This window comes from Myotis brandtii, unplaced genomic scaffold, assembly GCF_000412655.1.
Source record: "Myotis brandtii unplaced genomic scaffold, ASM41265v1 scaffold910, whole genome shotgun sequence".
NCBI lineage: Eukaryota > Metazoa > Chordata > Mammalia > Chiroptera > Vespertilionidae > Myotis > Myotis brandtii.
In genome coordinates this window covers 321,247-327,037 of record NW_005371748.1, presented here as the reverse complement: position 1 = coordinate 327,037, position 5,791 = coordinate 321,247, and positions in this window count along the sequence as shown.

Sequence of the window (5,791 nt, the reverse complement as noted above, 5' to 3'; positions counted from 1 at the left end):
GTGCTGGGAGGCATATTACCCTTTTACTATATAGGATAGAGGCCTAGTGCATGGGTGGGGGCTGGCTGGTTTGCCCTGAAGGGTGTCCTGGATCAGGGTTGGGGTCCCCACTGGGGTGCCTGACCAGCCTGGGTGAGGGTATGATGGCTGTTTGCAGCTGGTCACACACCCTTCAGGGTGGGGGTCCCCACTGGGGTGCCTGGCCAGTCTGGGTGAGGGGCTAAGAGCTGTTTTCAGTGACTGAAGCTCCCAACTGCTCCTTTTTTTCTTTTTCTTTTTTATTCTGGGCCAGCTTTAGCTCTGAGGCTTGGCTCCAGCTCTTAGGCCTCTGCTGCTGAAAGCAGGTATCTGGTTTGTTTGGGTTCTATAATCGAAACACTGTATCAACTCCAGCTCTGAGATCCCGGCTGGTGAAAGCAGGTTTCTGGAGTTTGTTTAGCTTCTTTATTTGTAACAATGTTTCAAACTGAAAGCTCAGAGGCCAGCAAGGCAGGTGGGGAACGTTGGAGTCCTCCGTCACTGAAGCAAGCAAGACTCATGTTCGCTTTAAGCTGCCTGGCTGCCAGCTGCCATCTTGGCTGGCAGTTAATTTGCATATAGCCCTGATTAGCCAATGGGAAGGGTAGCGGATTTACGGCTAATTATCATGTTTCTCTTTTATTAGATAGGATAGATAGATAGATAGATAGATAGATAGATAGATAGATTTTAGTCATCAACACATACAACCCACTAAATATATTCATCTGACATGTGCATCCTCGATGTTCACCCAAGACATGTGTCAGTCAAGTGGCCTGAAGCTGCTTTCAGCCCCCTGCTAAGCCGACCCGCCATGAACTATGGCAATACCTGGTAACTCAATGCTACTAATGGGCAGGCCTGTGCAAGGTGAGGCCACAGCCAGCACAGAACACTTCTAACACTTCTAACAGAAAATAAACCTTATGTCAGACACTCTGCCATCTGTAGAGCGAGCCACTGTGATGGGCAAGGTGGGCTGGTGAGCTGAATGTCAAGGTGTCCCCAGTGACCAGAGCTTGTGTAGACAGTGAGATATCTGTGAAGGTGAAATTTAAAGAACAGACAAAAAGCAGAACTGCAAGAGGAATCCATAACTGGAATAACTTCAGAGAAAACTCAAAGTTTAGTAAATGATGGTAAGAGAGGTGTTTACTTAACACATTGTTTGAGGGTAGTTTTATCACGTGCTAACAGGTGGCGCGGGCCATTTTTGCTAATTTTTTGCGCAAATGGCAACGTTCAGTAAAATTATGATAACTTTAGTTTATATATTTATACGTTACCCGCATTCTACCGCTAGTCTATAAAAAACATATTAATACGTGTCCCGCGCTCTACTACCAGTCAACGTAAAACGTATAAGTAAAACGTATAAATACATTTTTCCCGCATACAATGTGTTAAGAAATTGAACAAGGGGAAGAAAATGTGTACTTCCATTGAGTGTAACTCAACACAGATGAAAACTAATGATTTCCTGGCCTGTCTTTCTTATAAAAATACTAGAGGCCTGATGATGAAGATTCATGCAAGAATGGGCCTTCCTTCCCCTGGCTGCCGGCACTGCCTTCGCTCCAGCCACAGCCTCCTTTCTGACTTCCCACGCTGCCCAGAGGACCAGAGAGGCTGGGGCAGTGTTGAACGCCTAGCAATTACGCAAGCATCTGGCTGTGCCCCTGGCCACTCAGCATCTGCATATGCAAATTAACCTACCATTTTTTGCTGGGTTAATTTGCATACTCACTCCTGATTGGCTGGTGGATGTCCCGAAGGTACTGGCAATTTGCATCTTTCTCTTTTCTTAGTGTAGATGTTTTTATGGATTTCAGAGTGGAAGAGAGAGAGAGAAACATCAATGATGAGAGAGAATTATCTATCAACTGCCTCCTGCACACCCTCCATGGGGATTGAGTTTGCAACCTATGCATATACCCTGACCAGTAATCAAACTGTGACCTCTAGTTCATGGGTCAGTGGTCAACCACTGATGCATGCCAGCCAGGCTCGGCTTTTCTTATACAGTGGGGCCTTGACTTATGAGTTTAATTCATTCCAAGACTGAACTCGTTAAGGAGTTCGTTAACTCAAATTACTCTGTCAACTCAATGCAAAAAATCGGCCGAGAGACAGCTGGTATCTCACAAAACTCGTTAGTTGGGACACTCGTAAGTCAAGGCCCCACTTTATTCATTCCACTGTCTAAAAGTACCAACCACCTGGATTGCACACACAAATTCATAACCACAGAAAATTCTAAAGTAACAAGGTACAGCTCCATTTTGTAATTAATGAGAAAACTGTCCATTTGCAAGAAATCCTCAGGTTCTGTGTCCTCACGCTGCTGTCCTCCTCACAGACTAGTCCTAAACTTAACCATGGTCTTCTCAGCCCAGTGCTCTGCTGGACAGAAAGGCACAGGGTCAGGGTGCCCTGGGGCTCACAGTGACACTAGTGCGTCGTGGCCCCCACAGCCCTGGCCTGAGACTTCTCCTGAGTGGCGGCTCAATGGCAGCCTGCAGGGAGAGTCTTCTTTAACAATCCCACCACACTCAGGAGGCGCCCATTCTTTATACCCTGGACACTGAAGACTGCATTCACACCTGTCTTCAGGCTGCAGTTCCATTCTCCCTTTCCTTCCTCTGCTTCTGGTCCACATGCAGCTCCACGGGCTGCTCTCCTGGGTCAGGAGCCCTCAGCCCTGGCCAATCCAATCAGTCGGCTTCTCCTCATACTCTGAACAGTCTTGGTGCAGCCTTCTTTGTGGTGGCCCCGTCCATCCCCTGAATATCTGAATATCTGTTCCCTGTCATCAGGCTTGCCTGCGGGGCAGGCCCAGTGCACCCTGGGCTGTCTGCACAGCTCCCTGGCATTTAATGTGCCATATTCCCAGGATCACTTTGGTAATCTGTGTGAAAATCCGGTGGGACTGTTAACACTATACAATCCAATCCAATGTATTAATCCATGAAATGAGTCACTACCTCTGGGTTCAGCAGGGTCAGAGCCTCCAGGACACCAGGTGCTTTTAGGACAACCACAGCCTCTCTGCATGTGGCTGTGTCCACTGTTTCCACCACGGGGTGACCCCAGCCCTAGCATTGGTGGCCAACCAGGGCACCTCCCACCAAGGCGAAAGCAACTCCTGACCAGGACCTCTCTGTGACCAGCTTCATTCAGCCTCCTCCCAATCTCTTCCCAACCAGGTTGTGATCTGTATGTAGACTTGAAGGGCCATCTCTACACAGCCCAATATTAGCAAGAATCCCATTAAGCTGGTTTGGCTAGAATCCCCCACCCTCAGTATGTGCTTGCCCTCAAGGCCTCATTGGGTTCCCCATCCAACAACACCCCCTTCCCCCAGGAGATGTCTGGTCACCGTGGCCAGTGTCCAGGTTGAAGGCTGTCAGGGTGACTCACCAGTCCCCTCCCCCCGCAGCCCTGCTGTTCCCTCTCAGCACCTGTCCATTTACTGACCCCACCCTCTCCCTGCACCTCAATTCCAACATGTGCTTGTTTCATTCAGACTTGAACCATCTCTCTCTCTTACTGACAACCCTTCTAGACCTTCACCCTGATTCAGTCTGCCTTCCCCTTCCTTCCTTAACAAGTATGAGGATGAAGGTGTTCCCTCAACGCTCTGCCCACTGAAGGCCTGAGCCAATCAGGACGCACGGCAGCCCTGCCTTGTCAGTAGGCCCAGCCCAGGAATTGCCTGCCACACACTGGGTTCATGTGAGTGCCCTGTCAGGCCCGCAGTCTGGGTGCCAGTCTTGCTCCCTCCCCAGGGTTCAAACAGGTACCTCTCCTCAGGCCCCGGGGTTCTTGGTTATGACTCCTCGGACATCTCCCCAGGAAGGCAGGGCTGGAAATATGCAAACTCACCTGGGCAACCACCCTATTAATCCAGGAATTCCCTCCCCAACAACCAGCGGGATGCTCAGAGCTGTCATCACTATCTGCTTCCAGAATGGGCTGTGCCACCGCCCTGGCCATCCTCCTGGCTGTGCTCCCAGGTGAATCACAGACCAGGTGTTGGGGTCCCAGAGGAGGGAGGCTGGGAGCGCCCCCCCTTGAGTCCTGCTCTCCCCATCAGGTGTCAGCCCCCAGTGGCAGCAGGTGGAGTGGATGGGACGGATATGGCCTGGTGATGGGGATACCAGATACAGCCCATCTTTCTGAGGCCTGGTGGGGGTCCTGCGCTTAGCAGGGGCTTGAGTGGATGGACCCGCTCCAGTACAGAGGGGAGGCCACCAGACTTCCTCAACTGTGTGTCCAGATGTGGGCAGAAGTGGACGAGGGAGGGCGAGGCTTGAAAGCTGCCAGATGTCAGCACCAAACCTGGGGTCAGATTCCTGTGTCCACCTAACAATTGCAATAATAAGGGAAAGAGAGGGACTCATGCATTCAGAGTGGACAGCAACCAGCGATGAGGAGCAAGTCAGTAAGCACAAAGCAGGAGTGAGAGTGGAGCCTGGTTCTCACACTGAGTGAAGTTTCCACTGCCTAATCCTCCCATTGTACAGAAGGTCAGAGGTCTGCTTCCAGAATTGCAGCTTCTAGAGCAGCGGTTCTCAACCTGTAGGTCGCGACCCTTTTGGGGGTCGAACGACCCATTCACAGGGGTCACGTTAGACCATCGGAAAACATATATTTTCTATGGTCTTAGGAACCAAGACACCGCTCCTCTATCTTTCACCAGGCGGGTCCGCCCACATGCAGATATGCCCACATATGAGTACCCAGCATGATGACATCATCGTGCCAACCCCATCACATACACCCCATACAAATACAGGTGTATTTGACAGGATTTGCGGCATAATGTACTTATGCGGACCAGACACACTTGTGTAGAGAGCAGCTACTGTGTAGAAAGCAGCTACTGTGTTGAAAGCAGCAGTATTGGAGGTAAAACGACACTTCATGAATTATAATTACTGGGTAAATGTAAAATCATGTACTGTAAAATCATCAACTACTGCAAAAAAATATATATATATGTACCATGGGAACTTAATCTGGATGCTGATCGGCCTTTTTATATTCAGCTGTGGTTGATGTGAATACTGCCCCCTTGTGATAGTAACAGGTATGTAAAAAAAAAAACAGAGAATGGTAAATCATAGGAAACTTTAATGAACTGTATTGACTGAACTATGCCATGTATCATCTTTTGTATTATTAAAGCTATTGTTATATATTATTTTCATTAGCAAACCATCCTATGACAATAGATCGTGTAGAGAACATTAAGAAAAGAAAATATAGTGAGGACTTTTTACAGTATGGTTTTACCTCAATAATTACAGCAGGGATTGAGAAACTGCAATGTGTTATTTGTTGTGAAGTTCTATCAGCCGAATCTATGAAGCCGAACAAAGTAAAACACCATTTTGATAGCAAGCATCCAAACTTTGCCAGCAAGGATACCAACTATTTTAGAAGCAAAGCTGATGGACTCAAGAAAGCCAGACTTGACACTGGTGGCAAGCACCACAAACAAAACGTAGTAGCCATTGAAGCTTCATATTTGGTGGCACACAGAATCGCCAGAGCTATGAAACCTCACACCATTGCTGAGGATTTACTGTTGCCAGTGGCCAAAGACATTGTTCGAGTTATAATTGGAGACGACTTTGTTACGAAATTGAGTGCAATTTCCTTATCTAATGACACTGTCTGCAGAAGAATAGATGACATGTCTGCTGATATTCTTGATCAGGTAATCCAGGAAATTAAATCTGCTCCACTTCCAATATTTAGTATC